General features: G+C 35.3%; 1 long non-coding RNA gene across 3 annotated transcripts; it reads left to right on the top strand.

The window, feature by feature from the left end:
• Positions 1-407: 407 nt before the first annotated feature.
• Positions 408-9588, top strand: LOC25488290 (uncharacterized). 3 transcript variants are annotated; one of them, XR_003009469.2, is made up of 7 exons: positions 408-564; positions 2961-3073; positions 3397-4249; positions 5971-7156; positions 7539-7643; positions 8700-9324; positions 9529-9588. It is a non-coding gene; the product is annotated as an uncharacterized lncRNA (long non-coding RNA). The 3 variants fall into 3 exon arrangements; XR_003009472.2 differs by having other exon boundaries at positions 8700-8873; positions 9529-9584; XR_003009473.2 differs by lacking the exon at positions 2961-3073 and having other exon boundaries at positions 419-564.
• The last annotated feature ends 684 nt before the right edge of the window (positions 9589-10272 follow it).

Consider the following 10272-nt stretch of genomic DNA (forward strand, 5'->3'; position numbering starts at 1 on the left):
GAGGCGAGCCATGATATTGTTCACTCGGGAGGCGAGACATGAATGCTCGCGAGGCGAGCGATGAATATCAGTACGGGCAGAAAACAAGTTTTTTCCAGAAATCCCATTTTTCTTCCAATCACTCCCCAAATCAGTTTACAGATACATAATTAAGTGTTCTATGCGACCAGAACCTAATTCTAACATTAAAATCACCCTTACAACTCCAAAATCCTCATTTTATAATAAAACCCCAAAATCCCCAATTTTCACCAAAACCTGTTAAACTCAAAATCAGAAATCAATAACTACACTATTGAAGTAAACCTCACCCTTACCTTAATTCAGAATGAAAAATGCACAGCAAATGGATTCTCTGGGTTCTACTTGTTCTTCTATCCCTTTTCTCCCAACTTGACAGTTTTCACGTACAAAGCTTCTGACATCTAATTCCTAACTTTCCTCTTACTTAACTCCCTATTATTTCCATTAGCTCCCCATTAATTTTAATAATTATTAAATAACTCCCCAAGCGTCAACTATCATCGCCGCCGCTTTCCATTTCTTCTTCCTCCTCCTCCTCAGGTTTGAACGAATTTTCATAGATTTTCCGAATTTTCTCTTATCCTAATTCAGATTCAATGAATTAAAATTGCTTTCACTTTCGTTTTTAGTTAATTTCTGTTTTCTGAAATCAATTTGTGATTTCGTGGATTTTCATTCACACGGCAGTGGTTGTTGTTTAATGATTTTTGTGAAAGATGAAAAAATTGAACGAAAGTTACTAAACAACACGTGAAAGTTTCTAACTGAAGCTTTTTTTTAGGGTTCACAATTGTATGAGAGAGATATATTTCTAATTAAGATATTAAGTTGTGTTAGTTTTTTTTTATAATTAATTTGGTAAATTAATTGTAATATGTAATTAAATTAGTGTGCTTGTGATTATGATTGGTGAATTTTGAGCTGTTGATGGGTTTGGTATGGAATGTGTTTAGCTTAGAGTAGACCTATAGATGGACAAGCGGACGGGTTCAGGCCCAAACCTAGAAACCGCGGGTGAAGTATGAAGATCCAATTTCGACCTTCTAACCTGACGCAGTACGGAAGCGTAGGGTTAGCAAGCGCTAAACCTAGATAGAAAAGAACAAGTTTGCAAGTGACAAACTTGTGAAAATAGGGTTGGAAGCGACAAACCTATCAAAATAAGGGTTTCCGGAATCCACCAGAATTGAGAGAAAAGTCTCGAATATTATTAATGAATAAATAAAAGTCGGTCTCTTAGGCTACATAAGTTTTGCTTATATAGTGAAAGAAATAACAGACCCGTGGGCCAAAATAAAATAAAACGAAATAATAATAGAAAGTTCTAGAAAATTACTAAGATTTGGCTAAATAATAAATACTACTAAATTAAAGATAAAACCCTCCTGCATCACTCTCCTCCACCTCTAAAGAACTCGACCCTGAGTTCTCATTCTAATAAAGAATTTCTCATGTATGTTGACTCCTTCGATGAACAAGATACCACCCGGATCCCATTGTTGGAATTGTGAAGTCTTCATGGAAAGAAAAAAATATCCAGTACAATAGTCAAATTTCATGGAGTATCTTCCTTTCATTGTTATCTCCATGTATTTGCTTTTAACTTCAAAAGAGGCAGCACTATCAAAGTCACAAGTTCCACCAACACCTTGATTTTTCTGATAAGAATCATTATGAGCATATGAGGCAAGGCTTTTCACATTATTGGGGAGATAGCATCGCTGTCCTTGTTGAATAGGAGCATCAGGTTCATTTGCTACTATGGAATGGTGAGATACACTATGGGTGATGCCATGATAAATTGTGTCAAAGTCACCTTTAATGGAAAGAGCATTGCGTGCATGCTTGTATGCCAATTGGACCCCACATAGAGTATCAAGCTCCACATGATAGTATACATTTCTTTGTATGGTGGCAGAAATATGAATGGACAACAATACACAAGAAAACTTCATGGTAAGATGCAGTCTAATATTCCATTGGCATTTATAAGAATCCATTGTCTTAAGAGCATGCAGTGGTGCAACATTGTGGCAAAAAATGTATCCATATAAGGGAACAAGTTGATGGTGCAAGCTAATCAAGATCTTACCATAAAACAAGAGTTGTTCAACTTTCCAACAGTTTTGTGTGGCATTCTTCCAACCGCCAATAGCAGTAGCAAATGGAACTAAAAGAAGAGAATAAGGACTCATCTTTTGGTTAGTCTTCAGATTACAATTTTCTTCAAGTAGCAAAGCCTTCTCTGCAGCTTCTGTAACTCTTGGTGGAGCCTGTATTTCAGGTTCAATATCCATCTCAGAGATAGGAGTAACCCCTATTGGGTAGATCTGAGAAGAGGAAGAATTCAACAGCTGGGATGTTTTAGTCAATTTAGTCCATAAATATTTAGGTAGTCAATATAGTCCTCAAATGTGTTTTTTGTTCGTCAATTTCGTCCATAAAATTACTAACAAAAGAGGTTCTAGGGATGTGTTTGCAATTTAGATACATTTAGAACTATAGTGACAAGGCGTCATACTTTCTAAGGCCAAAATGGTTGTTTGTTCTTTATTTAATGGTTGCTTCTAATACGTGTTGCGCTGTGTTGTTTGAGTTTGGAATCAGCTGGGTGTTGGTTTATATGTTGCATCGCTGGCTGCTATTAATTGCATTTGTTGTCGAGTCATTTCTGAGCCTTGGATGATTTCCTCGTTACTTGATGAGACAAGGACAATTTGGTGTTAGGAGATCACAATTTACAAGTGATTGTGGATTTTTTTTGTTTTACCTTGCACGGAATATTGCGTAGTTCCTATGTTTCTCTGAAACTGTTGTGAGTCATTGATGAGCCTTGGATGTTTCATAAAAAACTTAGATGATTTTCTCGTTAGGGATATATTGGTTTAGTGATTATGAGGTACTAGTAATTGTGGGTTTATTTTCTTACCTTACAGAGATAATTCGTAGTTCCTATGTTCCTGGAAACCAGTGACAAACAAAGTTCTAATTTCATCGACTAGCGAGCATAGTAAGCATTTCTCACTCAACGGCATGTTGAGATTCCCAGGTAAGGCTGTGTCTTTTGATGTTTGTTTAATGTATTTTGGAAATTTGAAATATTCTTCTTCGCAAATTTTCTGCGCAATCAGTAGATTGAGATTTGCTAATTGACATTGTCAAATGTTTATTATTCCAACTGAGTGTAAGGATACATGACTAGGAAACTCGCCAAATTAAAAGCATACTTAAACTAATGCATACATAAGTAGTCAGTGCCCTTGGGCCTTGTCCATTTACTACGGGAAAGGTTGTTAGTCTTTTATGTTTAGAGTATGACATTGAATTATCTTATATTTAATCTCCTTTTTTTTTTTTATTCTATTGATATAGGTCCTTTCGTATTTCTGAAATTATTCTAAACAACATAAGCCGGCTTGTTAATCCTTGTTAGGATTTGAGGGAAGATACCATAAATATTTCGTTCATTACCAGAGTTTGTTGTGCCATCTGATTGTGTCGGTGATCCTGAAGAAATGGAATTGAGCGATGACAATGACGGTGATCGAAATCATAAGCATCGGAAGAAGGAAGATCATTCTCAACCGTTGGAGAGAGATGTTTCAAATCCTGTAATTAACAGGCCATTCAAAAAGCGTCTCATTTTTTTTTGGGAATCATCATCAGACAAATGAGTCTATGGCCTTTGATACACTGAGAACTTACAATGATGCCACCACAAATAAAGATTTTTACTCCGAGTTTGAAAGAAGGCGCTCTAGGATGACTTCAGTTCCTTGAATACCTTTAGGTATGAATCAAAGAATACAACCAAACCAATCATTCGCTGGAGATCCTGGTGCTGGTGGGGGAGGAGGCAGGGAATCCGGTTTTTGGAATTAACGTGAATCCAGGTTCAGCTCAATTGATGTTGCTTCACAAATGGTTTAGCAGGGACCCATTCATCCAGCCCTTTATACTGTACGTGGGGTTACCAAATATATCAAATGCACAAAATGTGTCTTGTAATACATTCGGTTTACTTCCAGCAGTACCCAACGGTGGTTTAGACATGCTTCATCAAATGGGTTTACAAGGAACACTCAGAACACCTATTGATTCATCTTTAAATGTGAATATTCCTTGTCAACGATGCAGAGATTTTGAGGAATGTGGTTTTTGCCTTAGAGGGGACATGTGTCCTATGGAACATGGTGTAAATCGAATTGTCGTTGAAGATGTTCAGGTATTTATTTTTTATTTTTTTAGATACGAGCAAATATCCATATTGTAAAACAAATTAATATTGAAAGAAAGAAAAGTATTTTACTTGATAAAATATTTGACAGTTATAGATATTCATAATTTACATACAGAAGACTTTTCAAATTATAAGATATTCATAATTTACATACAGAAGACTTTTCAAATTATAAAAAAAATATAAAAGTAGATTGTGTGAATGAAGATACATCATCATTGCCCAATTTGAAATTGTTAAAATATATTATTATTATTATAAAAGTAGATTGTGTGAATGAAGTAGATTGTGTGAATGAAGACTTTTCTTCTTCTTCTTATTATTATTATTATTATATTTTTTTTCTCCTTAAATGGTTAAGCCTCATGTTTTAGCTTTTGCTCGATATTTAAGTCTTTTTTTGCTGGTCCTAAGCCTCAAGAGAAATCAACTACAGCAAAACAAAACGGGGGAGAGACACACCCCTACAATCATCAGATAAAACCTGGGACATCCTTGGTGGGGGATGTTCTAAATAAGTAATTCTCATCTCACATTCACTACCCATGTTGGCAAGAACATATGCACACCTGTTAGCTTCTCGATACACATGCGTGATCCTAACCTCCCAGTTTAATGCCATCAACTCTTTGATTTTCTTCACAACATTTCTTCCCATAACACTCCCATTGTTCTCCATGTTGCAAATTCCGAATGACTACCAATGAATCCATTTGAACTTCGACTCTTTTGTAGCTTCTTCCTTATGTGATGGTTTAGCATACTTGCTTTTGTTAAGTGGTAAAGCCTTTGGTTATATGTATATGCTTATAGCCACTTCTTAATGGTTAAGTTTTGATATTTTTGCTTATGTCTCGAGTGGTTGATTTGAGGCTCATTTTTACCTTCTTTCCTGATGGTTTAACTTTGGTACCTCTTCCTTGTGGTGATTAAATGTATTCGTTTTGGTTAAGTGGTTAAGCTTTGAGTTGCGTCCGATTATGACAAATATCTTATACTATCTTTATATTATGTTAAGAGTGTCGTAGTGTATCTCTTATGATTAGTTGTGCCAACTTTGGGCGCACTGTTGATATTCATTTTTCTTTATGCGGCAACAAGGAACTTTGTATTTTTCTATTTATTTTACAATAGGATAGTCTAAATGCTGGTTGTTAATTAGCCAACAAGGAATTAAATCCAATGTTCTTGAGATGACAATGTTATGATGGACGAGTGGACACAATACAATATAGAATTAGGACTAAAAGAATTAGAGAAAAAGTCGCAGTAGCACCAATTAAAGAAAAGATGACAGAGTTTAGGCTGTAATGTGGTTTGGGCATGCATGGATAAAACTTGTAGAAGCCCTCGTAAGGAGCGTTAATTGGATGAAGGATAGCCAAATCGTAAGATTTAGAGAGAGATCATGGACAACTATAAGTCAAATCATTAAGAGGGATTTAAATTTGAATGGTCTGTCATTAGAAGTTACTTTAAGTTGTAGGACATTATGGTGTTGTTGGATAGCTGATTCGACCGAGTTTTCCTAAGCTTTTGTTATTTCTTTACGTGATACTATTGGTTTTTTTGTATCACAAACTAGTTTTTGATAAAAGCTTCAAATGTTCAGTATTACATTCGGTGTCATGATCTTAATCTGTACCGACCAATACTGGATAATTTGTAGTTTAACTAGCTAACTAATTTGTTTTTTCATAATTCAGAGTCTTTCATAGTTCAACCTTCCTGTTTCACTTACAAGTGCACGCCTAATTGGAGCACCTACTGTATCTGGATCACTTCAGTAAATAATTTAACCGCTTCGATGAACAGCAAATGTAAACCTGGAATAATTTCCAAGTCCATAGTCAGTGATGTTGGTTTGCCGATGGATGGTGCATATCCCGGTCCTGGTTGCACAAGTGGAGCTGATCTTTATGATCCAGATCAACCACTGTGGAATGATAGAGGTCTGGAATCTTCAAATGCGCTTCTAAATATGCAGTCATCGAAGATTGATGATGCTGAGCCTATGTCTAGTGATGCTCCAAATAGAGTTTGTCCAAGTGAAGCTACCAGAACTTCTGGCAGTTTACACGGTGCCAGTTCATCTGTCTGGGGCAGAATTGGTGGTTCAAAAACTAGATTTTACACCAAAAGAAAAATCTAACCCTATAGTGAGTTCTTTTCATTTTCCTGATAATCAATCAAAGGAAGATAATGATGAATTAGAAGGTACTCGGTGCTTCCAGTCAAGGTAGGCAAATCATAGCAGATGATGCTATTCCAAGAGCCTTCAAAGCATCACAGAAGCCACTGATTGATACGCGTAGTATATGTAAACCATCACAGAAGGCACTGCATACTCTATTTGTAAATGGTATACCTCATAAAAGTAACGGAAGGGAGGCTCTTGCTCATTTTAAGAAGTTTGGGGAAGTTATTAACTTTTATATTCCAATGAACAGTGAACGAGCTTTTGTCCAATTCTCTAAGAGGGAAGAGGCTGAAGCTGCTTTGAGGACACCTGATTCTGTAATGGGCAACCGTTTCATCAACCTTGGTGGGCTAATCGTGATTGTATCCCTAGTGAAAATACTGCTACTAGTAGGGGAATGGTACAATTGTAACTCCCCGCGGGCAACCACCCACTTTCGTTCCATCTCATCCAATTGGCATTGATAGGAGAAAAGATATCCATCAACCAGATGCTTCAAGGACTATATTTGAAGAATCCTCACCTTCTGATCCATCTAAGCCAGTCATTGCAGATGCACCCAAGGTTCCACCTTCTTTGCATGGGGAACTTGAAAACTTGGAGCATCCAAAGGAACAACTGCGTAAGAAGCAGGAAATGCTGGACCAAAAGCGTAATGAGTTCAAGCACCAGTTGACAAACATGTGAAACAAGTAAAACCTAATTGCTTATATTTTTTCTTTAATTGTAGCTCATGATACGTTTGTTTAGATATTTTGGATATCTGGTGCTCTTTTACCAAGTAATGTGATAAGTTTAGTGTCAATTAGTGTGTTAGCTGCCTTCTTTAAGTTCAAGTAATAAAATGGTGTTCAGCTGCCTTCCTTAAGTTCAAGTAATAAAATGGTGTTCATAGTTTATCATCTACATAACTAGAAAAGAAGTAAACTTTCTTGTCTATAGTATTTGTGTAGAGATTTCAATTCAAATCCAAACTTTTTTTCTTCCGTGTTTCACATTTTTTAGCAGTAATGAGAACAGATTTTGGGATCCTTATGTGGTTTAGTTGTTTTTTTTGTGTCTTTCCTATTTCAGGGAGGAATGATACGTTCTAAACTTGTAGATCAATTAAGTGGAGCTGTTGTGTAATTACTGAGGAGGGAACTTCCGGAGATGGGGGAAAAGAGGCAACTCAAAATGGTATGCGCAAGTAATACAAGTTCAACTCTTGAATATGTGTAGCCTGGTTACTTATTTAGTAGTAATTATTTACTTGCCTTCCTCATTGTCTGGTCAGTTTATATGAGATTATAGCATGAACATATCACATCACATATTTGGGACAATCTCATAATCCCAAATTGCTATGTAAATGAACTTATTTTTGTTAGCAGTATTAGAAATTAAAAAAATCTTTATTAAAGTTTCATGATCAAGCATATTGTATGGCTATGGCTCAAAGTTGTTGTCTTGAGTGAGGAGTGACTCATGATGCCTAGCCATTATATCTTTTCCATGTTTCCTTATTTGCACACTCATGGAAAAAATGAATGCCTATGTTGTTTCTTGTTTTATAGGGTGGCATTAATAGATGACTGTATAGATGGTGGATGGTAGGGATTGGATTCACATGTTTACTTTAATGTTTTTCTTTAATACTAGCATCTTAAGGAAGTTTACTTCTTTAGGTCTGCACGATTAAGTGTAGTCCAAATTAAATATAAAGTTGTGAGTAAAAAATGACTTTGGGTAGAGAAAGTTGAATTAGATTTTTAATCTATTTTGTTTTACTTTTTCCATTCAAAACAATACTTTAGTTTTTAAATATTTCTTGGCTTGCAAGTTTAATTTTTCTGAAATTACAGAACTAAAAAAAAAAGAAAAATTGTAAAATAAAACAAGTTATGATGGCGAATTTAAATACTAGCACAAATTGTTAAATCAATTTATAATGTTTGAAATAATATTATAATATAATAATAAATTAATAGATCGTTCCTTTAGGAATAAACACAAACACAGTATATGTTGGCATTTGAACTATACTATACTCATTGGACCTATGTGTGTAAACCGGCATTTATTCTCTTCTTTAGTTTTTTATGTTTGCACATTGGTGGTTATCTGGATATGCTCAACACTCACTGCTAAATGTATTTCGTATAACTAATTTGTCTCTGAATTTCCCTTTTTGAATATATTTGATTTTAGTCCAAATGCATAATGGTTATATAATGTTTAATTTTTTTTTTCCAGGCTTGATTGAGAATGACCAAGTGGAATCCAGAAAGGAAAGAAGAAATCACATATTCATTACCACTCATAATATGGAACAAATTTGGTCTGTATTTTGGAGAATAAGTTAGTTAGTTTCCTTTTACACAAAAAAGTTAGCTTCCTTGAAGACATTTTCCTCGTTCATTCTATCATGTGCGCTTCTCTCTCTACTCTCTTTTTAAAAGTAAAATTTTGGTTGCAAAACTTTGTTAGTTTGTGTAATAGTAGGTGACGTTTACAATACACAAGTTGATGAAATTGTGTATCATACAAAAGATTTATTTTACCCACAGACGGTTAACCAGTAATGGTTAACCAGTAATGTATTAATAGGTATTACCAATTGCTGTTCCCACATTTGGTTTGGCTGTGCCACACGAGTAAATTACTCAAATGCCCTTCGGTAGTAAACTGCCGAAGTTTTTAGGAAACCGGCGGCAGTTAACTGCCGAGGAAAACCTCGGTAGTTAACTGCCGAGGAAAATGTTATAAGAACAGAACTGCATAGGAGTTTCCAAAACTCTATTGTTGCGTTTTGAATTATCCAAGGTGCGATTTTGAGTCATTTGAAGCCATTACAAGCCAATTTCAATCACAAAAACAAGTAAGTTTTTTGAATCCTATTGCATTCTTGCTTTGTGGTCGAATTGTATGTTATTTTTTGTTAAATTTCGATTATATAGGTTTGATTATATTGATTTGTTGATTTTATGATATGTTAGGATAGTTTAGGTTAGAATGGTTAGAATTGTTAGGATAGTTTAGGTTAGTATAGGTTGAATTGATCGCCATTTTTTTTTTAATGTAGATATGTCTCAGAATCAGAATCAGGGTAACGTTCAGGGTGATGAGAAGAAAAAAGAAAAATCACCTATGACGTGGCATGAAATTGTTTGCGATGGTTCCGAAAAAAAGAAGGGTTCGAAGGTGCCAGTGTACAATCACTCGAGGTTGAGGAGGAGCGGGAGGACATGCTATTTCGGTCCTCAACCAAAACAAGGTACCGCAGGGACTGTAGCGGACAAGCCGATTGATTTGTGTGACGAGGAAGAATGAATGTAATGGCTTTTAATGCCTAATTGTTTTGTATTTTTTTATGTTTTATTTTTGTGTCGCGCACATTTTGTTTGACATTATGGTATTTAGAATAAAATTGTATTTGGAATAAATAAATTTGAAAACAAAATAAGATAATTATTGTTCTATTCAAAACAAAATATATGTTATCACATTACATTGCATTATTCCGAAATTTACCTTCCAGCTGCAACAATCATCTTACCACTGAATGGGGCAAATTCAAACTTGCTAAGCAGCAGGACTCCAGTATTCGATCAGCATCTTGAACGCTGGTATTCAAGTGTCAAAAGAATGAGGTGCATTCCTTGACACTTGAATACCATTGTTCAAGATGCTCATCGAATACTGGAGTCCTGCTGATTAACAAGTTTGAATTGCCCCATCCAGAGTAAGACAATTGTTGCAGTTGGAATGTGCATTCCAATCACAACAATTGTGTTACCTTTGAATGAGATAAATTCAAACCTGCAAA

The sequence above is a fragment of the Medicago truncatula genome, chromosome 2, assembly GCF_003473485.1.
Source record: "Medicago truncatula cultivar Jemalong A17 chromosome 2, MtrunA17r5.0-ANR, whole genome shotgun sequence".
Classification (NCBI taxonomy): domain Eukaryota; kingdom Viridiplantae; phylum Streptophyta; class Magnoliopsida; order Fabales; family Fabaceae; genus Medicago; species Medicago truncatula.